Below are 23,954 nucleotides of genomic sequence, written 5' to 3'. Positions count from 1 at the left end.
TCTTGTCAATCCGAATATCTAGAACTATCTGTCAGACATATGAAACACTCATCATCATTCTTATCAGCTAGTGATTATGTGTCATAAGTTTCTAACTTGTATAACAACCAGTAGAAATAAGTATGACTGGATAGGAAACCTGAGCTATAGTTCAGGCTAGATACCATTAAGCTTAGTACAGATAACTTTAGTGTAAGGGTCTAAATAATATCTCATCACTCTGATATTCATCATTAATCTTACTATCATTTAACTTTAAATATATTTCTAACATTTAAGATTATGCGGATTTTTATTTACAAAAAGAAGTTTGAGAAATTCTAATTTAAAGGGAAAAATATAGGCAGAAAATAATAAAATGTAATAGAATGTGCAGAAGTGTTATAAATTAGAATGTGCAAAGAGTTGTATATCTAATTGTCAGGGTCCCCCAAGCTAATGAGATAATTTAAATTACAGAAAAACAGAATAAACATTTTAATCATAAAATTGTTTATATCAATCATTAAGTGAGTAAATAAAAGCAGCAGGGATCCATCAGCTGGAAAATTCATTTGCTTCATTAAAACCTACTTTTCCAGAGTGACCATGGGAAATCTTCGATGTTTTTCCATACTCAGAGCTGATTTTTCTCTGTTAAGCCTATAGCCAGTATGATGTCTTGCAAACAGTTAAAACAATTTTGTCAGCTCTCTTCAATCAAATCACACTTGTTCCGTCTCTCTACTATTGGTTTTGTTACTCAGATATCTTGGAGTGGTATCACTTCAAGCCCTTGTTTCTTGGCATCCAGCAATTGCTAGTCTTGCTGAAACTCCTTCAGAAGCAAAACTATACTCAATCATCAGAGGGAGAAGCCTTCACTTTAAACACTATGTCACATCTAGTTTCTGTTTTCCTAGCACTTTGTATGTGCTAGGAAAAGAATGAGACATTCTTTTGTTTCCATGATATTTTCCATTGACGTTGCTCCTGTATATAAAAATCTGATTTTTTTCCTTTAATCCACAGTAGAATATTACTATTTTTACAAAATTATATTGAACATAGTTGAGTTTCATTGATTACATTCTGGTGCTTTAGCACATGCATTCAGATCTCAAACATATTGTGGGGGATTTTTAGCTCCATATTTTCTTAAATTTAGGGAGAACAAGAAAATAAAACTTAGTTAAGCTAAAGTTATAATTGTTATAGATTATGATAAATTAGTAAGTCTTTTAGGAAGGTCCAGGAGGGATATAAATTCTAAATGGTCTCAAAGAAGAAAAGTGAGAGTGGGAGGAATAAGTTTATTCCAGGTTGATGAAGAAGAATACAAGAGATTATTGAACAATATGGAAAAGCAATTATGCAGGGATGAGGATTGGTCTGTTGAGACAGGGGAGAAATATGCCATTCAACTGCAAAAGAGGTATGACCTATACCTCTTTGATTTAATCTTATCAGGCTGAGTTCTCTAATCAAGGTTTATCCTGATATTGCAAATTGAATTAGATACTTGGAAACTATGTGTTATGGCTCTAGCATATGAACTTACATTATGAGAAGAAATGATCCAAAATGAGCATTACCACAATAATGAAGATTTCACTTTTTTTTTTCTATATTCATGAGAGATATTGGTTTGCATTTATCCTTTCTTGTAATGTCTTTATCTGGTTTTCATATCAGGGTTATGCTGGCTTCTTGGAATGCCTTAGGAAGTGTTCCCTCTCTTATTTTCTGGAAGGATTTGTATAGAATTAGTATTATTTCCTCCTTAGAAAATTGATAGAATACACCAGTTAAACCATCTAGTAATGGTGTTTCTTTTTGGAAGGTTATTAATTATTGATAAAATTTCTTTAATAGATATAGGCCTGTTTAGATTATCTGTTTTTCCCTGTGTGAGTTTGGGTATGTTGTGTTCTTCAAGGAATTGGTCAATTTCATCTATTATTTTTATTACAGTATATTTTTATTATATGTATATTTATGCTTTTATGTTTTTCTTCTTTTGCTCAGTGTTATATGCCCAAGTGTCTGGAATGTATTTATTTATTTATTTAGCTTAAACCAATGAATTAATTCACATACAAGTATGAAACAGCACCTAACTCAAATAGGCCTATCATGTGGGGCTTTAGAGTATTTTGTTGTTGTTTATTTTCACCTATGAAAGGTCAGTGACTGGCCACTAATAAGTCATTGAATGATAAAGTTAATGTTCTGTCAATATTGATAACACGATTTTTGCCTCATCAATCTTATGAGATTTGCATTCACAATCCAATCATTATTATTTAAACATGCAATAATCACTGACTTTAAACCAGTAAGAAGAAATACCCATGAATATTTGCAAAGTGATATCTACTTTGTGCAACTTGGTGTCGGAGGTAGAATAGTGAAGGAAATAGTATTTTTCTAATAGCATCATGTACACAATTTCTTCCAGAAAAACACATTTCCATGTACCTGCTGATATTATTATCTCAGATGCTGCAAATAAATCTAGTATTTACAAATCTAACTATCATTTGACCAAAAGATATTTATTTTTTACAGATCAGTGTGAACTTATTCATGAAGAGAAATGAAATGTATTAGACTGACAGTAGAACACAAATGAGTGACCGTGTATTATAATACAGTCGTGGAATCTAGGCTTATTTACCACCACTATTCTGTTTTTATAGTGCAATATGTGCAGATCATTTTCTCTTTAATGTCATCAGATGTAGAGCCATATATTCATTTGCTGTCATCAAGTTTTTAAAATCGTGCATATATATATATGCATTAGTCTGAATTAACAGATGTATCATCACCTCCAAATATATGAGACAGTTGACTAATGCCAATAACATCAGTTACTAACCAGAAATTATGTGCTCTTCTATTTTCTAAAATGTTTTTCAAAGTAATTTACTTTCTTTTTACTCAAAGTCTAAAATGATACAAACTTTCTCAATAATACTTCCTCTTTTTGACTTCATCTCTGCTGTCAATATCACCACACTTTGTGTACTTACATTTAATATCTGAAGTCAGAATTGGACATTTGTATCTTGACTACTCTCATTTTTTAATTTAATTTTTATATTTTGTGTACAATTTTTCAAAGGTTACACTCCATTTACAGTTATTACAAAATATTGGCTATATTCCCTGTACAGTATAACATATCCTTGAGCATGTCTTACACCCAAGAGTTTGTACCTCCCATTCCCCCACCCCTATATTGCCCCACCTCCCCTCTCACCACTGGTAACCACAAGTTTGCTCTCTATTTCTGCGTCTGCTTCTTTTGTGTTATATTCATTAGTTTGTTGTATTTTTAAGATTCCACATGTAAGTGATACCATACAATATTTGTCTTTCTCTGACATTTCAGGGAACATAATGCCCTCCAAGTCCATCCATGTTGTTGCAAATGGCAAAATTTCATTCTTTTTTATGGCTGAGTGGCATTCCATTGTATATACATATACCACAGTTTCTTTATCCATTCATCTGTTGATGGATACCTAAGCTGCTTCCATATCTTGGCAATTGTAAATAATGCTGCTATAAACACTGGGGTGCATGTATTTTTCAATCAATGACCATACCAACTATAGTACTTAATTAAATTATGTTTTAATTATATGAATTTTAAGCTTCATATATTGTCCTATAGTTACATGGATTTTAGATCTAAAACAAACAACATACTATATGCTTTTAAATCTAAAACCAATTTTACTATGGCATTCCACCATTGGATTCCACCAACTGGCAGGTTCAAATGATTTGTTTAAACACATCATAACTGGCATCTGAATAAATCGATGACAGTCTTTATCAAAGCATATTTATTGATTATGGAATTTCAAAGCCTGTTTCAGTACATTCAAGTCTAATCTAAGAAGGTTTAGTTTTTATTTTTAATCTAATGCTGCTGCTTGTTTGTTGCTTCATAACCTCCTGGGGAGCTTTCCTGGGTGTAATCTGAAACCAACCTGTAACAGGAGGGCACGTGAGAGACCAAAGAAAGAGGCAGGCTATTCCAGTTTGATAGGTGGGGCAGGGTTGGTTTTTGTTTGTTTGTTTTTCTGTATAGTTGATTTGCAATATTGTGTCAGTTTCAGGTGCACAGCAAAGTGATTCAGCTATATGTATATATATATTTCAGATTATTAAGTTTATTAAGAGAACTTAGGAGTCTTATCTTGGTGGCCACAACATGAGCAGATTTCTGCACTGGCTAACCAGATTGTTAAAAATTTATATAGAGGATTTAATTGGGTTCAATCACATACCCAGTTCAGACAGTCTCAATGCCATATTACTTTCTCAAGGCTGTATACTTGGATCAACTTCTGGAAACTTGGACGGCAAGTGAAATGCACATTTCAAGGACAGGGGAGGAGGTAGAAAGCCTCCAACTGCCTCAGTCCAGCTTGATGGTAAAATGGCAGTCATGTCTTTTTGATGTCTTCCTCCAACATTGTTGGAATAACTACTTTTATACTCAGGAAGTCTGCCGCCATCTTTCTTCCAAATTCTTCCCTAGATCAGACTCATCTCTCGAGTCTTTCAAACTTCTCATTTCATCAGAGGATGAGAAGAATGTATAAGCTGATTAAATGCAAAAAGAGTCCAAAGAACCCTTTACCCTTGATGTTTAAATACTTGAGCTCAAATTCCTATGACGCAAATGTGGTATGAGTTTTAACTAGTAATAAGTTGCAAAGTTAGGATGAAAAGAGAGAGGTATCTAAGGATATTCCTAAACTGACACCTCTAGCATGTCACTGAGTATCTTTGTAAATTTATTTTAAAGAAAGTATACTTCGGTCCCTTCTCTTTCTGAATATTGAAATTTAATATCCTTATCATTTTATAGTTTTCTATTTTCATTTTTTATGTGCTTATATTTGTTTCTCTTACAGACTGCCCTATTTTTACAAAGAAGATTGATTTTATATAAACCTTATTCTTGACTTTTTCTGATGTTATTTTTTTTTAATTTAATTTAATTTTTATTGAAGCATAGTTGGTTTACAATACTGTATTAGTTTCAGGGGTACAGCAAAGTGATTCAGTTAAATATATACGTATATATTTTTCAGATTATTTTCCATTATAGGTTATTACAAGATATTGAATATATCAGTAGTTCCCTGTGCTATACAGTAAATCCTTGTTGCATATCTATTTTATGTATAGCAGTTTGCATCTGTTAGTCCCATACTCCTAATTTATCCCTCCCCCCTTCCCTTTCCTCTTTGGTAATCATAACTTTATTTTCTATGTCTGTGAGTCTGTTTCTGTTTTGTGTGTAGGTTCATTTGCATTTTTTTTAGATTCTACATATAAGGGATATCAAATAATATTTGTCTTTCTCTGTCTGATTCTCTAGTTCCATCCATGTTGCTGCAAATGACAATATTTTACTCTTTTTATGGCTGAGTAATATTCCATTGTATATATATACCACATCTTCTTTATCCATTCAACTGTTGATGGACACTTGAGTTGTTTCCATGTCTTGCCTATTGTAAATAATGCTGCTGTGAACATTGGGGTGCATGTATCTTTTCTAATTAGAATTTTCGTCTTTTCCAGGTATTTACCCAGGGGTGGGATTGCTGGATCATATGGTCTATTTCCAGCTTTTTAAGGAACCTCTATACTGTTTTCCATAGTGGCTACACCAATTTACATTCCCACCAACAGTGTTGCAGGGTGCCCTTTTCTGTTTTTATTTTTATATGAACTTGAAAAATTTATTTAACCTCATTTATCTCAAACTTAACATGGTGACCATAATTCCCATTCTATATACCTCATGGGACTTCTTTTGCACATCATACCAGATAAAATGTAAGAAAGCCCTTTATAAAATATGTAAGGTGCTATATAAAATAAAAGCAATATCAGCTTCTTTCTAGATACATTCTTTTCTAACACAAACCTAAGAACAGGAGCAGGTAAGATGGTATTTAAAATTATTTTACAATGAACTAATGATATAATATCAGTGCCAAGATGACAGAATATATCTGGAAATCTATATAAATGAAAAATTCTTCCATTTTATAAAGTTTTCAACTAATTTTATCTCAAATTGACTTCAACAGTTTTGCAAAAATTATAGATGGCATCTCTTAATAAAAACAGAATTTTCTAATTCAAATGATCCTCAGATGCTGTAATCAAGCACCTTCATTTTACATATGAGCAACCAGAGATCCAAAAGCATTAACTAACTTGCCCACATTCAACGTCATTACTAGAACCCACTTTTCCTAGCTTACATATTAGTGCTTTTTTCACTGTACCACTGGTCATTTGATTGAAAGCCTGAGAAGGCTGCTTTGAAAGTCAGAGGGCAATAAATCTAGCTCATCTCTACACATTTGAAAGTCAACTTTTAATTTATTGCCAAATGCATGAGCTAAATTTTTCCCAGTGTAATGTATAGATTAGTATGAATCTGCTATCCTAGGATACCTGAACAATTAGATTGGATTAAATTTGAGCAGACTTGAAATTATTCTAAAAATAATAACATTAGCTCCATACATCTTTGTGCTATTTCTTGTTATGTAATGCATTTCATTCTAGCAACAGTTAATGTAGAAAGAGATATTGAAAAATTGTGGGCTAGTAAAAGTTTTACAGATAATTGAGTTTTAAAAATTTATCCATAACATTGACTTGAAGCTACAGAGCTCTTCTGAGAAGTTTTATGTGGGATTTTTAAAAATCTTCCTGATTATGTTTAAATTTTTTAGCACAGAAGATTGCACTGTTCTCCCCTATTTCAGGAAACTCCCCTCTCCAAACACACTCCTACAGATTTATTAATCTGATGCCTCATTTTCAGACATAATGAAAATTAAAACACAAACGCACACACACACACACACACACACACACACACTACAAAGCTCATGCTACCATTATTGTCCTTAGGCTTTTGGGGATAACAACCAAAGCTCAGAGGTAGATAATTGCAGACACTTCTCCCCATGACAGCAAACCAAAATCCAGACCAGAATTTTCATCAGTAAAGAATGCTGACCTGGAAAGTATATGGAGGGGGACATAGAACATTTAAAATATCAAGGGCCCACTCATCCTTTATTCTAGCAGTGGCTGAACTAATAAAAGTCAAGGGTTATTGAAAATATATCTTTCCATCACTAGTATTTTTCTGTAGCAGTTATCACCACTGGGCCTAAGGGCTTTGACAAAGGAGCTTTTTAACATGAAAGCAGAAAGAAACAAGCCCTAGAGCTAAGCTGGTTGGAGGCCCAAATGGTGCTTTTTAAAAATAAGCTTGGAGAGCATTAAGCATCTCTGAGCAAGCACCTCCTTCCCCTCAGGATCATAGATACTACTTTTAGATAAGAAGGCTCTGCAAACAGCCATTCTGTACCCCTCAGGATTCCCCAGTTCCTAGTGAGGATGGCTCCCAGAGGAAATGGAGGGGGAGAAATAAATAGACTCAGAAGAGGAAATGAAAAATGTAATAATCATTAGAGTAAAGCTGGGGTAGTTAATGAAAACTGGAGATTAAATTTCCCATTTGAAACCTGGCTATTTTCAATGTATTTCTCAAACATTCTATTTGCAACTATGAAAGAAGAGCAATCAAGTTATCAATATTTCCATTTGTTTTTACATTTCATCATGATGTTTTAAAGTGGTAGACTGCAAATCAGCAGGATCAAGGTTAGTATAAAGAACTACAGGCCTGACCTTTAGTATAAAGAACTACAGGCCTGAACAATAATGAGCAAGGTCAGAAGACAGCATGTGTTCTCATGAGGTGGTGGCATCCTCACACAGTGATGGCTCCTGCTTTTTAATTTTTAATTAATAGATCAGGGTTTCTTGAGAAAAATTCTTATGCTTGCAGTTATCTTGTGAACAGGTAACTGATTCATGGTCCACTTCAGCACCCTCATAGGATGCTAAAAGTCACAATAATTTATTTTCTTTCTATTTTTATTATCTTTATCTATTCAATATTGTTCTGAACGATTTTTATTCAATGCCTATCATGTGCCAGGTCTGTATTCAGATGTCCTGAATTCTGGGACTCACAATAATTGCATGCAACCTTTAGGAGAGCAGGTTTATTTATCACATAAATCTTTGCCTCTAATAGAATCAACTTTAGTTTTTCATGCAATTACCTTTTCTAAAAGCAAATACTATCTATTCCATAACCTGTGTAAACACCGCACATGTTAATTAGTATAGGCAGTGTGTAGTGATGAATTAAAACATCTCAACAGGAGGGACATATGGAATTCCCTTTCCGAGAGAACCCATTGGTTAGTTGCTAGGTGGGAATTTCTATGATTGCCTCCTTACGTATTATAGTCACATCAACCTCCCACTGATATTAATGCAAGTCTTAGAATTAGAGGTAAAGATGCTTCTAATTACAGAGACAAATCGCTCACTATTTAAATAACACCACAGGCTACTATTAAGCATTTAACAGAACAAAATAACTATGTAAAATCAGAGTAACAAACATCAAACTAAGGTACAAACAATTTCATCCACATATTTCTGTGGAAGAATAGCACACAGAAAAGCCTTGAGCTCTCATTTCCATGTATTATAGATACTATACACTTAGTATATTTTTTTGAAGGCAGAACTAACACATATTGATTATATATTATTTGCTAGGCCTTGTGGTAGATAAATACATTATCTCATTTAATCCCAGCAATTACCCAACGAAGCTGATATTCTCATCTTTATTTGTGGATGAAGGTAATGAAACCTAGAAAATATGTGTAACTTGCCCAAGGTCACAAAGATAGTAAGGCTCAAAGCAGGTTTGAAATCTAGGACTGTCTCAGCGCAAAGCTTCATGATCTTTTCTTCATGTCATGCCAGTTAGAGTATTTCTTAATCTCAGATTAACACGGTATGTGATATAATCGTTAAATCTAATAATTTCCAGTGTTTATAAATATGAACTCTTGTTTGTATAAGACAAACAAGTTTGTATAAGTTAAATTAATTACATATTTAACTTAAGTATAAGTTAAATTATTTTATATGCAAGAAACACTGTTTATCTCTGAATATTTTCAGTTACTTTTTTTTAATAAGTATTTTCTACAAGCAATTATCAGGTTTTAAATGACTCATATTCATTTTATTGCAATCATTATATCTTTAAGTGTTAATTATTTGCTTAAGTAATTTCCAAATGAAACTTTAGAATTTCTAAGAAACAAAAAATTGTGACATGGGACTATTTATTAGCATGTGAGTTGTCTTTAGTAAATACTGTTCATATGGTAATGCATTTGTCTTACATATGGGAATTATTATTAGCTGCACCTTCATTTGTGCAAGTGAGAAAGCAAAAATTCATTTTGAACAATAGATGAATTCCAAAATGATTAACTTTATAAATTATTAGTTTAATAAATCATATATTATTCATTTAAAATGTATATTTCAAGTAGTTCCTGGATTTTCTTTGTTTACAAGCTTAACTATTGCATTTAAATATCTGTTTATTTTAAAGATTTCTAAACTTTTTGTGTCCAAAAAGTTTTCCCTACACAGGCATTGTAATTTGGCCTCCAAAAATATAAAGTCATTAAAAAAACATTTTATTATATGAAAGGATGAAAAAGAAAGATAATGTGAGTGAATCTGGGGAAAATTAGGTATTTCCATATAGTACTGGTGAGCAACTTGAGTAAAGGGATTGAGTTATTATTTACCAAAAGTCTTAAAAGTGGGAAGGCCTCATCTATCAATTTTATTTCTACAAGTCATTATTCAAAAAAGCATGCATAGATGCAAGGACATGAATACTTAACTGGAAAATTGTGAATAATACTGAAAAAGTCTGGACACTTCCTAAACATCCTTCAGTAGGCACTGGGAAAAGATTTTTGTGTATCAAAGGATACTATCAAGACAATCCATATAAGGGGAGAAAATATTTGCAAATCATATATCTGATAAAGGTTTAATATCTGGAATATATAAAGAGCTCTTAGAACTCAACAACAAAAAGACAAAAAAAACAATTCAAAATGAGCAAAGAACTTGAATGGACATTTCTCAAAAAAATGTAAATGGCCAATCAGTACATGAAAAGATCTTAACATCCTTAGTTACTAGGGAAACGCAAATCAAAACCATAATAAGATACTACTTTACAGCTGCTAAGAAGGCTATAATTTAAGGTGGAAAAAAAGGAAAATAACAAGTATTGAAGAGGATGTGGAGAAAATTGTAACCCTTGCGCATTGCTGATGGAAATATGGAATGGTGCAGTCACTGTGAAAATAGTTTCTGAAAAAGTTAAACATAGAATTACTATGTGACCCAGCAATTCCACTCCTATGTATATACCCAAAAGATTTGAACTCAAACAGATACTTGTAGGCCAATGTTCATAGCAGCATTTTCCATAACAACCAAAAGATAGAAACACTCCAAGGGTTTATCAACAGATGACTAGATAAACAAAACATGGGGCATATATATGCAGTGGAATACTATTCAGCCATAAAACGGAATGAAGCTTTGATACATGCTACAACAGAGATGAAACTTGAAAATATTATGCTAAATGAAGTAAGATAAACACAAAATAAGAAATACTGTATGATTTCACCTGTATGTATTATCTAGAACAGGCAAAGTGACAGAGACAGAAAGAAGATTAAAGGTTACCAGGGGCTGTGGTTAACGGAGAATGGGAAGTTACTGCTTAAGGGGTACATAGTTTCTGTTTGGAGTGATGAGAATGTTCTAGGAATGGATGATGATGATGGTTACACAACATTTTGAATGTGATTATTGCCACTGAACTGTATACATTAAAGCAGTTAAAATGACAACTTGTGCTATATATATTTTACCACAAAAAAAGAAGACTGTGTGTTCAATATTCTGAATTCATCAATTATTTTTACACAAACATTAAATATTGAAGTAGATTTAAATTTATTTTTTACAAAAGATCACAATGTATTTGTGAGGGAACAAAATCCTCAAAAATCAGTACACATAGTATGATTACATCTCAATAAATAAATGTGGATGGTGTATTTCCATGTATTTGAATGAATGTTGTGGGGTGTGTGTGTGCGTGTGTGTGTGTGTGTGTGTGTGTGTGAGCTAGAGAGAGGGGGAGAGGGAGGGAGAAATAGTAACACTGCATACATAGTGGTTAAAATAAAGCTGAGATTTCAGATAATTGTTTCTTCTTTTCTAAACTCTGACGCTGTTCTCTTATTTTTATATACAGAAAAATTTAAGAAGTAAGTTATTTCCATTTTCAAAAAAAGAGAAAACAGCAACATCAAAAGGTGGAAGAGATTAAAAAAAAGAGAGAGAAGGGAAGAGGACAGAAGTAGTGGAAAAAGGAGGAGGAAAAATGCTGAGGCCAGCTTATTGCTTTTGACTTAAGTTAGAGTTCAATTCTTTATGAAAGAAAAAGGTCTTAGCACTCTAAGACACAGAGAAAAAAAAAAAGGAAAGACCAACTCCTGTGCTTGCATCTGTTTCCCTTCTATTAAATGCTTTCCATCCAATCTTTCCTCCAGGACCCTTGCAGTGAGGATTTCTGTCCGTTGAAGTTATAGGGCTAGTCATGACATAAGTAAAATTGTGAAATTTTCAAGAAAATAATTCAATTTTAGTAGACCTATACTTATATTCTTCCATTTCATACATGTTGCATACATATGTGTACCAGTGACTTGTTGGAAAAAATAACAATTATTTACTGTGATGTGTGTTGATCACCAAGCACGCACTGATATATTCCACTTTCTATCTGGGCACATGGCAGGATGGCACTTCCTTGGCTGTGGGAAGTTAATGTGACCATGTGATTTGCATTAGTAAATGAGATATAAATAGAAGAGTCATGTATCACTTCCAACTGGAATCCTTAGAGTCAGCACATCATTTGCCATGTTTGCCTGTCATGCTCTGACAATAGTGGAGACACTGAGGTGCAGCCTCCCTCAACCTGACTACCTGACAGATGAAAACAGGTCAAAGCCCCTACCTGATTCATGACCGACAGGTGGCATGAGTGAGAAATCGATCTTTACTGTTCTAACTCACTGAGATGCAAGGGTTGTTTGTTACTGCAGCATAACCCCACTTATTCAAAAAATAGATTGGCAAAGAGCATTTCCAAGATCTCACATTCAAAAGAAGAAATTCATTGAGCAAATATTTCTTGAATACTTGCTTCATGCCAGTCATGGGTCCCAGCTAGGTGATAAACTCAAGGAACAATACCCAGTTTTGTGGAGTTTACATTTGAATGTGGAAAACAGACAACAAACATAATACATGTAAAAACATATGCTATTCCAGAAGATGGTATTACTATGGAGAAAAGCATTAGAGCAGGATAAGAGGGATCAAGAATGACAGGAGGGGCTTCCCTGGTGGCGCAGTGGTTGAGAGTCTGCCTGCCGATGCAGGGGACACGGGTTCATGCCCCGGTCCGGGAAGATCCCACATGCCGCAGAGCGGCTGGGCCCGTGAGCCATGGCCCCTGAGCCTGCGCGTCCGGAGCCTGTGCTCCACAACGGGAGAGGCCACAATAGTGAGAGGCTCACGTACCGCAAAAAAAAAAAAAAAGAATGACAGGAAATCAGGTGAGTTTAACTTCTAGAGAGGGTGTTTTACGTAGACCTCAGTGAGAAATGACATTTGCGGGAAAACTTGGAGGTGAGCACACTAACTTCAAGTGACTCAAGCTGAAGTTGGGCAGTGAACTGGTTTCCATGCCTACTCAGAATGAAAAAAAATCATTGAGAATGTTACTGGAAAATAATCTCAGTAGATGCTGGGTTGCTATGTGAATTCTTTGTGTATACATAATCCCATTTTCTTTTTAATGTTAAACTGTTAATTCTAGATTCTTAGCTGAACTAAAATAAAATCCATATGCTTATGTGTAAAAACTGTGACAATACATTTTCATTTCATTCATCATTGCTTCCTCTGGGCCATGAATTGGAGAAGGTTGTAGAAATCATAGAGGGTTCAAAGGACTCACTTTAAAGATTTGAAAACAGCATTCACAGTGAAATGCTGAGGGGATTGAAAATCGTTTGTCATACTCTAAGAATGTGTGCGTGTATTTGTATATAATGCATATGTATAGACCATCCACATATAGACATACTTGTTCATGAATCTACATATCACTGAATATTTTAATGCCATTTGCCATATAATTTCTTGGCCATATACAAGAGAGAGTCATGTTGCAGTTGGCTATGTCTATGGTTAGCTGAAGTTTCCACCTACTATTTCTGGACTTAAACTACAGCACGGTCAGTTCTCTGATGAAAAACTAATTGCATTAGCTTGGCTGACCCTATAGATATTCTAGAGGAATGGCTCAAGAGCTATGTGAACCATTATTCCTCTAGATTCCTCTAGCTAGATTCTTCTAGCTCTGTATTAAGTTAAAACCACACACTGACCTATGAAAACCTTGGATAAATGCCTTCCTAGAAATATGACCTAAGAATCTACCCTTGGCATAAGTAGCTTTGTATACCGAAAGAGTGGTGAAATAACTGTGCAATTTTGCAATCACAAACATTTCCAACTCTTCAGTAATGCAAATCCTAGTTCATGGATTTGAGTTGCTAAACTTCTTCCTTCATCAGTAAAGGGTCAGAAAATATGAAGTGAAAGGGTAAAAACAGAAGTACAACACTTGGACCATCCTTTTCCTCATTCATATAAATTCAGGTAGTCACTATTCAAGGCAGGTGTTAAGGCCAGCCCCAAATTAGATTTATATACATATGAATCTGGTGAGAGATCAACTAGGGGTATTCAGTAAAATTCTGTTTACTTTATATTGAATGCCTGCTCTCAGGGACTAAACACTGGGAGTCACAATACCTAACACTTGGGTTAATCGTGCCACAGTACTGGAAATTCAAGCAAAATAATATTTTGACTGTAAACTGTGGACACCATTGTACCTCTCTGAGTAACTCTGTTAAACATTTTTTTTCCTTTCAAATCCATTCCTGCGGATAAATCAGAAAGGGTAGTGTGAAGGGGAAAAGAACCATTGAACTGAGGTTTTGTCCTTGGCTTTTCATTGCTCAACTGGGAGAAAACAGCTACCAGAGACGGCTGCAACCTTACTCTGCCATAACGTTCAGAATGTCAGCCATAGATTACCCGTGACAAGTATTTAATTCTTTGTCTCACCAGGGACAATGTGCAACCTTCTGCTGGAAGTGAGGTGTTTCATTTCATTTTAAAGCTGCCAACAATAGTTGTCTTTTTGGCCTTGCAGTAAGCTTTCTTTCGATTTAGTATTCCCACCTTCTTCCTCTAAAAGGTAAAAAATAATTCCCTTTCTACTGATTTCCATGCTAACTCCTTTCAAAAGTCTCTGACATACATGATTCTTCCCTCCGTAACAGTGCCTTTTCTTGTTTTCCCACAGAAGGCCACATAGAGCATTTCTGCCTTTGTTTTTGCCAGCTGAACAGAATAAAACATTAGGATGCAATGATTAAAGAGGCAGATCAAATGTGTTTTCGTTATTGGGCTTCTGCTGAGAAGGAAATATAGATTAGAGCGAATGTAGGTAAGCAATTTTTATAGGTGATATACTGAAAACACAAATTACATCCTAGTAATAGCTGATATGTACGTTAATTAGAAGATTCATTCTACCACTAAGAAGAGTATATTTGCAGACTCAAATGTTGCCTCATGCCATTTTCCAGATCATTGACAACTCAGTATGCCTCTGTACCTGGGCCATGACATAGTCACACAACAGTACAGATTAAACTTCCAATTCCTCCAAATGGTATCCATCTTGATTGAATTTGAAACACATCATAATGTTTATTAAAAATCAGAAATATCTAAAGTATTCTCAGTTTTATTTCATTTTTACATGATGTATACTCTCTTATTCAAATGGATTAAAGCATTATTTTTAAAATGTGGGAATATATAAATATTTGATATCTATATATTTTATTATGTTATGAATTTGGCCTATTGAGACATTAGAAAAAAATGTTATTCCATTTCTCTCCTAAACAGGTTCTTACTGTTGCAGACACAGTGAATAATGAAAAAGTTAAAAATTGTTATTTTTAAACAGAAAAGAAGGTATATATGAAGGAACTGGATAAATTAAAAAAAATAATTTGGTCTTAAAAACTGTAAAATCTGTGTAGACAATAAAAAGTAGACTAGAGAAAGATTTTTTGATGCTATAGATGTAAGCTATCTACACACGGGAAAAATAACAATGCATATAAAATAATTAATAGTTTTCAGGTCATTATAGCAATTCACATTTAGATATTTTCCAACATGGATGAATGAGGTCAAGTTTATTCAAATCTGTTTAAACATTCTAAGTTACTGCCTTCAGTTCAGTAAGAGGCTTTACCTCAGATATAAACTCTCCTTTGTATATGAATGTATGTATATATAACTTATTTTGGTTTCCTCTTACAACATGATTTTTTAAATTATGATAGATTTTAGAAAATAAGTATGGGAAACTGAGGTTTTTTTAACTTTAATTCTTGTGCTTACAGATTTAGAAGTATTGTTTCTTTAATGTCATGTGCACTTTATTTCTCCATGTATTCTGTTTATTCCTTACATAATGAATTGCCTGTGGGCATATGGAAAGCTTCAATAAACTGCATATAATGAGCTCATTTGAAATTTGCCATAAGTCCGGTGACAGTCATTTTCAAATTTGCCTTCTCTGTAAAAAATTTTGCACGAAGTGTGAAGAGACATTATTTTCTGTTAGGCTCTGACTGTATTCCTGACCCAACCATGCCAGCAAGATATATGCTGGAAAATATTATGACATTTTAATAATGTTTTCAAGTGGAACATATCCCTATGGGACATATTTTATGTGTGCTGTAGGTATTGCGAAGAAAAGCATTCAGGGGGCACGTTACTCAAGTGAAGCTGTCGCCAGGTAATAGAGTACTACAGTACTTGGGTGAAATGACACAGATAGACTTATTTCATTTTCCAGTGGAACATTTTAAACTGGCTTGCTCTTAAGAGTCAGTAAATTGTCTAAGCAGGGGAAACAAGTGGCAAGGCTGATAAAATCATAAATAGCTTTTCCATTATTGCTGAAACTCTAATTTTCTTGCTTATTGCTTGAGTTGATAAAACAAATAAAAGAAGGACTCTCAGAAAGAGATTTCTTTAATATGCAAAATGAATTTCAATGTACTCTCCTGCTGGTATTTTTATGGAAAACCTGACTACATGGTACACATGGAATGTAGAAATCTGCATTTAGATAGAAATATTATAAAATGCATGGCATGGTACAAAGTCAGTCTTTAATGGAGATGACAAAGTGCTGAGTTATACGGTTGAGTGGAAAGACAGCATGCATATAGGTTTTCACGTCTTTGGTAACCAAGTGCCAGGTTTGCCCAGGAGAGTACTACATTATTTTGAATTTTTGACAAATATTGATGAGGAAAAAAAATATACCAGATGGGTAAGCCCTTCTCCAAGTGAAAATTCTTGTGCTGTCTATAAGATATGCTTGCAATGTAAAATTTTTCTTAATTTTTCCTCAAATATTTCTGGGGAATAGTGAAGACTGATTTTGTAGAAAGGTATTTCATTATACTTAGGTGAATTTGACTAGGAAGAACTGAGTGATGTTTCATGGTTATGTTAAAACAACTGAAGTCAAACATTCGTGATTCTCTTACCACAACTGATTTTGGGGGGTGACCTCAGGAATTTCACAGTCCCTCAGTGGCTCAGCTATTCTATCTGTAAATGTAAAGTTAAGGTTGCCTCTTGGAAACTATTCCACAGGGCTCGAGAAAGGACTAATGAGTTGACATTTTGTAGACATTTGCAAACGTCAAATAAGCATTTCTTTGTGCTGTTAGTAGAATTCAGTCTTATTATCAAGCACATGTAAGAGTAGCTATTATAAGAATGAGAAATGAACTAGTGGTATAGAGATTATAAATTGTTGAAATAAATATGATTAAAATCATAATAAGCAGAAGAGATCATAATGATTTGAACTATTTTATATAAAACCATTTTTGTAATATTACTATATTTGAATACCTCTAATGAGTTCGTAACAGATAGAAAAAAATCAATGACACAAACATGGAAGGATGAAAACTGTGCACCTGTGCTCTTTTCAAAAACCTCATACACATAAAGAAAAGGATAAAAGACTGTATAATTCCACAGGAACAAAGATAACAGGATGAGCTGACAGTGACAAAATTTCAGAAGCCGGAAAGCACATGTAAAAGTGATAGCTGATTAAGCAAACTGAAGAAAGCTGAAACTTAGGTCTGGAGACGCTGAAGCAGGGAGTTAAGCTGACTGCCACCAGAAAACCCCAGAAGGCTCAAAAATTACTTCACTGAAGTGTCCAGGTGGCGCTAGAAGTAGGACTGGCTGGAAAGCTGTGTACTAAGCATTTAGATGCTCAGAGCCCCTTCCTCACAAGACAGAGTTGTGGTGGGTGGCTACTGAAGAGATGGGAGCTGAGGAACTGAAACACAAAGCTTGCTGGACGTGGGAGAGTTTTACTGAAAACTCAGCGAGAAAGCACAGGCCTACAAGTGGTAAAATCTTCAAAGAACTACACTTTTCATAGTAAAAATCCAATAACTCTGAAATTGAAACATTAAGAACCGTATTATAAGCTTGTTATTTGGAAATATGGAGAGGATTACCAGAAAAAAAGAATTAAAAATCAAAATGGCTAAAAGAGGTAAGAGCCTATGGTATATAGGACTTGCAGGGAAGGAGAAACTGGTCTATTTCTTAGTAAGCTCGTAGAATTATTTGGCTTTTAAAACTATCTCCAACATAAAAAGTAAAAATTAAATTAAAATGAAGAGTTGATGGCAAGCTTGTAAAAAGAATACACACACTAAGCCAAGTACGGATAAAAAGAACAGCATGTTGATATGTTCATCAATGAGCTTTTTTTTTTTTAATCACAGAATCTAAATGACCTGGCAAAACATTTTAGTAATCAAAGTGTAAATGAATCTCTTAGTAGTTAGAAAGTGTATTTTTCTTGTTCACCGTTCTTTTCTGTCACTTTTCCCTTGAGCATTTATTCACTTATCTTTTAAATGCCTCTTTTAGCCCATTTTTATAATGGGATATACTCTGAGTGATTTGACTTAACTCTGAGTTTGCTCCTTAACTCAGCTTCAAAACAAAAGAGATCATGACAAGAAAGGCAATTTTAGGGCAAGCACAACACATGATTAGGTTCACAGTTCCCATATAAATAAAAACATTGCTTTAACAACACAGTTTCCTGAAGTTAAACACTGAAAAAAAAAGGTAACAAAAGATTTACAGAATTAAATTTAAGGGATAGAGCTTGATGGCACTGACTTTTCAGTAAAGCTTAAAATAAATAAATAAGATAATAAGATACCTTAAAAACATTTGCTTTCCAAATTTCAATCTCTTTGGAAATATAGCTCTTGGATCAATCATTTTGACCAAAGAGGGCAGTATTACAGAATTATTGCAAAGTGTTTTAGCGACCATCATAGGAATGCTTTTCACAAGCGGCCGAATGCGGGGTTTTTTAATCATTTTTTTGATATAATCTAAGTCATATTTAATTAACTCTTAAGAGCCTTTGACTACTGTTCCAAATATGTCTTTCTGCAAAAATCACCAGAAGTACTTCAGAACATATCCATATTCACTTTTACAGAGTTTGGCCACTGAAAGTAATGGAGACGTTGTTAAGTGGCACATTCTGGGCTTGCCATGGATCCCTGACTCTCCAGAGGTTAATGGGTGACTATATATGCTACTTGAATTATCAGATATAATATCCTACCATACATGCCATCAACTGGGAAGGCACATCTAGGCACTAGAGGCTAATGGCCATTACTTTACTCTGCTTTCAACTTTAAATATTATTTTCAAGTATCATTTGCTTTACTGACGTTGACTGTTATAGACTTGAATAACAGCATTTTTTCCTGCTGCTTTCATTCTCTACGCAGGAAAACCAAATGGAGTCTTTTTCTCTTTTATTGAAATGCTCTCGTAAAAACAACAGCAATTAAGTTGTGTATGTCTAAAACATTCAGATTTTGTAAAAGGAAATTTGAAAGAATTGCTCATATTAAAAACAATATAAAAAACTATCTTCATTAGCTGGTTTTATTCTTTAGATATGAATCTAATGTGTTAAAAATATACAATGTACTGCAAGGATTTCACAGTTATTTAAAACAAAAATAGGATAAAGATTATGAAGGCTTATGAAGCATACTATGAAATTAAATGATGAAGCATCCTAACGAATCTTTGACTCTGCCCATCTTCCATAGGCATGTTTCACAGAGTAAGCATGGCATCATCCCTATATCTCCCCAGACAAAAGGAAAGGATAAAAATGACAGATCGACCGGGTTTAATATTATAGGCATTTGCAACTGAGCAGCCTGGCATCCTGTTTAAACTACTCAGTCTTCAACTCTCAGAGTTCATTATATCATCCTGCTCTTCAACTAAACCACTGATCATGTTAATGCCAAACACTATCTCAATCTATTATGAAAATTTTGTTCCCTCTAATTGTCATTGGGTCTTACGTGATTAAGCAAAGCAGAATGCTCAGCCATTCCTCCACTGTTCATATTTAATAACATAAACACGCTCTGGAGTTTCCTACATCACCTTAAATATGAAAAAATATTAGAATAATGAGACTTCTTGTTGAGGGAATGAGTAGGTCTTAAAACGTTTGATTTCTTCTACAACATAACTTCTTTCATAACTTGCCACAGGATTTCTTTTAAATGTTTAGGTTCATTAGTATGAGGATGAGTCTTTAGATGTAATCTAATAATAAGATGATTTTTTAAACCAAAGCTCTTTAACCTATTTCATTAAATTTCCTTTCCTGTTAATGCAGAAGTTCAGTAATAATTAGGACTGTGATGGATTAATGATTGATAATTTTTCAAGTTAATATTGGCAAGCTGCAGTCAGAGATGTTCACTACTGCTATTCATCCCTGCTCTCTGGCATATTGAACATAAGCAAACTTGCTTCCCTTCCCTCTGTTTAAGAGGCTGGAAGGTATTGACTTGGACCTGCAGCCTGCTCATTTCTGTGATTGATGTATTTCCACTTAAATAGTGTGGATTCTTTTTGCAGTTTGTGTTGCTGTTGAGAATAGATTTAAAGAAGATCTGACATATCATTAATCCTTCAGCTCCTATTTTAGATTATGAACATAGCAAAAATCACTATAATGGAGGGAAATAACATTTGTTTAACCAGTACAACTCTACACTCAAGACAAATTCTAAATAGGTTAAGATTTTTTTTTAATAGATGTCTATTATTTTACTCCAAAAATAAAAGTCAGCTAACATGTTTCAGGCACCTATGAGTAATCCATGGAAATTAAGGATTTTAAAGATAAACATTAACCAAATTAAAAAAAATCTCCACTTTATCACAGTTGGGATTTTGTCTTGTAAGCAAGAGGAAACCATAAATATTTTGTTTTTATTTGTTTTAAGCATGGCAGGTATACTACTAAATCTATTTTTTAAATTATGATCCTGCTTGTTCCATGTATGATGGATTGGAATATGAGACGCTAAAGGCAGAAAGACCAGCTAGAAGGCCATTACCATGTTCCAGGTGAGAGGTGGAGAGTGGTGCTGAAAAATGGTGAGGTGTTGAACTACACTGGCAGCTGTGGAGAAGCAGAGATGGATTTGGATGAAAGGGAGTTTGGAGTCATAGAAACAGTACTTAGGAACCAAATAATTATTTGCCCGTGAATTTATGTGGATGGATCAGGGACGAGGGTTGGCAGGAAAAGCTTGAGAAGGGAAAGGAAGGTGTTAAGGGTGACTGATCAAACTACTTGGAGCCGGTAAGGGAATGATGATACCCAACAGCAGTCACACCAAATGCAAACAATGTCTACCTGTTCTTTTAAGAAAAGAGACGTGGGTTTTCTTGTTTGTGTGTTTTCTGCATGGAAACACAAGTGCATAAAATAAATCAACAATTGTGGAGTACAACTTTGTGCCAGGAACTGGGCAGAACTGATAATACAAAGTTGTTTACGGCCTGTTTTCTTCCCTAAAAAAAAAGAAGGTACTACAATCAAGGACATAGATACCTTAAAAAGATCATCTTAAAATAATTGCTCATATACATATATATACACACACATATATATATACACATACATACATATACATCTATATACATACATATATACACACACATATATATACATACATATATATATTCACTAAGTTTTTAGTTGCAAATAGAAAAAGAAGGCAACTTAACCTAAATGTGCATCAGAATAATTGGAAGGTGTAAAGTAAAAGTGTCTATACCTTTATTTTTTTAAATCTCTCTACCCCTCACCACTGTCATTAATATTTGGCTTATATATTTCCAGAACTTTCCCTGCCTAAGTTGATTCTTAAAAAGGAGGATAAATTTTGCGCCTAGGCAGTAATGATACACCCAGAAACTTTCCTAATTCAATTAATCACAACTCCTCCTAAATTTTAAAGTAGTCATTTTGTTTGGGACCTGTTTGCACAGGCTATGTTGCCAACCTCTATTAGTGAGTAGAAACCTAACTTTTATTTCGTAAAATTACTGGACCAGAATACTTTCCATGCTCCCTAACCATGTCTTAGGCACCAGCAATATATTTTATTTTATTACAAGTATATTCTGCCCAACAAAAACCCAGGTATGACCACGTTAGGATATCTATTTGTGGACTTCGATCGTTTAGGTTAATGCATCATTGCACTGTAATAGAAGACAGCACCAGATCCTCCATCTTGAGCAATATAAACTTTATGAATTTTTTGTGCGCAATTTAATCTTTGGGAATGTTTGCCCTCCCCAGAGCACTTTACAGCAGGAAACGCCACCTATTTATAGCTTAACACATTTCAATACGTAATTTGAAACAACTGAAACAGTACAAATGAGTTTTACAAAAAGGTTAATTTTTTTTTTTTTTTTTGCGGTACGCAGGCCTCTCACTGTTGTGGCCTCTCCCGTTGCGGAGCACAGGCTCCGGATGCGCAGGCTCAGCGGCCATGGTTCATGGGCCTAGCCGCTCCGCGGCATGTGGGATCTTCCCGGACCGGGGCACAAACCCGTGTCCTCTGCATCGGCAGGCGGACTCTCAACCACTGCGCCACCAGGGAAGCCCTTTTCTTTCCATTTTTTATCTCCAAATTATTTAAGCCAAAATCATTTTGGTATTTCCAATATTTTCAATAGGGAGAATGCTCTCTAGCCAATGTTCAGTGGATATCTGGATTTAGGTGTTAATAACAAGAGGCATACCTGGACTCCAACCTTGAACCACTGTAATTACTGCCAATAATAGTAAGTGAGTTGTGCCTTAGTAAGCACCCTGCAAAGTATTTGCTGTCTAGGTGGCTATTATAAAAGTGCTTTTATTAGTTGATATCAACCAGTCCTTGAGATAACTCAGCATTAATAGGGACCAATCAAAAGTAGTCTTATAATATTAGATACACATCTGGGTCTTTTAAAATTGTCATTAACTCTAGCTTGTCATCTCATAGATCCATATATATATATGTAGGTATATATGTACGTACATATGTATGTGTATATATATACATATACCTTAAGTTTTTAATTCTATTATACATTTATGTCCTTTCTATCAAAAAAATTTAACTTCCATCTTTTGAGTCTAATATAGACCTAAGAGAACTTGGCATATATAATAATGTGCCAAGTTTAAATGTATTTTCTTAGTGATTTAATAATTATCTGAAAGAGCACAAAATATCCATTGATGTTATTATGGATGTGGGAATAAAAGGTATATCAGCCAGTTTACCTGCAATAAAGGTATAGTAGCTGGACCAAAATTATTCTGGGTGCTTAAATATCCAATATCTTGCTCAAAGAGAGTGGCCAATTTAACTGTTAACTTTTTCACTTAAAATAGTTATTGAGAATCACTTAGGTACCAATCATTGAGTTAGACACTGCAGATATGATTACAGCCCTCTTCTGATTTAAAGCCCATCTCAGGATACAAGCAAGTAAAGATATAGTTGGAATTCAGTGTGATAGGGTTTTGAACAGTGTGTAAGACAGTATGTAAACAGTTGGGACTGACTCAGTTTTGGCGATTCAGGAAGTCTCCCTAGTGGTAGAACATATAACCAGAGTTCCTAAAGAAAGAGACCTGGAGTATGTATGTATCAGAGTCCTATAGAATACAAAAGGAGATTGTAGAAAATTTGCATATTTATCTGTAGTTCAACATGATATACACACAGAATGACTGAGAATGGGAATGAGGAAAATAATAAAAGAGATGAAATAAGAATTAATATCAGCTCCTATTGGACCTAACACTAGAAGATAAGCACATTTAGTGTAATTTAGTAAATATCTGCTCTTCACTAAGTATCTAAGAACACAATGCATTAATTATCCATTTGTTCAATACTAGAGTACGTCTAAGAGACAAATATATTCATGTGCTCCACGTGGACAAAGACATTACGTCATTTATGCTTCAAATTTTCTCTGTTTGGGGTTTCTCAAATTTAAAAGTAATTCCTGTTTGTTTAAAAAATCAGTAAATGTGCATAATGGCAAAGTTAAACATTTCCTCCCTATATGGATACATCTTTCTCATGGATCATACACAAGACTATAGGCACAAATATAGGAGTTATACTTACTTGACTTGATTTTTTTCATTTCATATCTCATAGACATTCATATATCAGCACATATAGATTTATTTTGATCTTTTATTCATGCTGTGCTTTTCAATGAAGAATTTTTTATTCTTTTTCTTGATCTCATAACTCCAATTC

General features: G+C 34.1%; 1 long non-coding RNA gene across 1 annotated transcript in view; it reads left to right on the top strand.

The window, feature by feature from the left end:
* Positions 1–14,602, top strand: part of LOC137204995 (uncharacterized) — a 44,975-nt gene extending 30,373 nt beyond the window's left edge. The window contains exon 3 of the long non-coding RNA XR_010933946.1: positions 14,483–14,602. This is a non-coding gene — a long non-coding RNA (uncharacterized lncRNA). The remainder of the gene's footprint in view (positions 1–14,482) is intronic.
* The last annotated feature ends 9,352 nt before the right edge of the window (positions 14,603–23,954 follow it).

Source organism: Pseudorca crassidens, chromosome 13 (assembly GCF_039906515.1).
Source record: "Pseudorca crassidens isolate mPseCra1 chromosome 13, mPseCra1.hap1, whole genome shotgun sequence".
NCBI lineage: Eukaryota > Metazoa > Chordata > Mammalia > Artiodactyla > Delphinidae > Pseudorca > Pseudorca crassidens.
The sequence above is the reverse complement of the archived record's forward strand: the minus strand, read 5'-3'. Positions and strand labels throughout refer to the sequence as shown.